Source organism: Bipolaris sorokiniana (genome assembly GCF_000338995.1).
Source record: "Bipolaris sorokiniana ND90Pr unplaced genomic scaffold COCSAscaffold_3, whole genome shotgun sequence".
Lineage (NCBI taxonomy): Eukaryota > Fungi > Ascomycota > Dothideomycetes > Pleosporales > Pleosporaceae > Bipolaris > Bipolaris sorokiniana.
In genome coordinates this window covers 6,283-7,788 of record NW_006911897.1, presented here as the reverse complement: position 1 = coordinate 7,788, position 1,506 = coordinate 6,283, and positions in this window count along the sequence as shown.

Genomic DNA, 1,506 nt, shown 5'->3' with positions numbered 1-1,506 from the left:
CCACTGTTACCTAAGAGACTTTCTCTTTACGCGAGACAAAGTAGACTCTAAAGTTTGCCCCTGCAACTATAGAGCTACTCAAGATCCTACCCATATCCTCCTTAGCTGTACGCTATATAAGGAGGCTAGGATAAAGATGCAGGAGGCGAGCAAGGACCCCCTATCGCTAGCCTTCCTGCTAAACACGAGCGTAGGCATACAGGCTACTATTGCCTTTATTGAAGAAACTAGGGCTGCAACACAGGCCTGGCACAAAGGAAACCTCGAGAACTAGGGCAACACCTATACTAGGTGGCCTCGCCCTACACCCACCCTACCTCTCTCTTTTACCCGCAAGACCCCCTTCTACCTCCCTCTAGACTAGGCTACGAGCCTCACCTCGATTTAGATAGCCCCCTCCCCCACCTACACCAAAGTGATAGCACTACGTAGATACTTGCGGGCCTAGCCTGCACGTCTTATATAGCCCACCGGCTGAGACAGGACGTAAAACCAAAATAATAATAATAATAATAGTGAAGGATAATAACAGCAAAAGTTTCTCATGCCATCAAGGACGAATGGACGATTGAAAGCGAGGCGTAGTGATGGCTTAGTATTTGTATCAGTATTATCGGTGTGAGAGCACACATTAGAAAATATAATTTAAATAGCTATCAGCCCCTAGATATGTAAATATCTTGCCTTTTGGATACGTACTTCTGCCGATAATCGAGTCCCTACAATCGAGTGCTCTTCGTCTAAGCTGAGGTAGTCTGCGGCTAAGCTTGAGCAGCTTATTACTGCATGGCGTTCTTCAGCTGAAGGTCCAGATCTCTAGAACACTAGCGATTCAATGATGATTGGGCGCCACATCTTCTGCGAAACCCTACACTCATTAGCCCTCCCCCCCCCTAACCCCTAAGTATCGCGCGACAATGTGTTCGGGGTGCAAAGTCGCGCATGCTGATTGGCTAGCGTAAAAACCTCGAGGCCAAAGTCGCACAAGGCAATCGGGGCTAAAGTCGCGCGGCGCTAGATTACCCTAACCTTAACCCTAATCTTACTTCCTCGTACGGTCCGATTATTATTATTATTATTATTCCATTATAGTCCTATATCAGCCGTTGGCTATGTAGGAATTTGGCCAAAGGCCGTTCTATCTAACTAGTTACAATTTGGTACGTTGTGCTGTATTGCGTAACTATAGTGCTTTAGTCTTTATCTAGTTAAGCTAGTACTAGCTTTCTAGACGCCTAGTGCTAAGGAGCAGTTTAGTAACAGGGAGAGATATAGAGCAGCTGGGCTGCCTAACCCTAAGTATACCTCCAGTGAGCCCCCGGGGGGCTCACTGGAGCTATGCTTAGGCCCATTAGTGTACCGTGCGCATTACCGAGGGGGCTCACTGGAGTGATCGGCGGGGGCTCACTGGAATAATCGCTGATTAGCTAGGATTATAACCCTACTCTAACCCTAAGCTACTAGCTATCTCTTTTTTATTATAGTATAATATAGAAGAGAGAGATG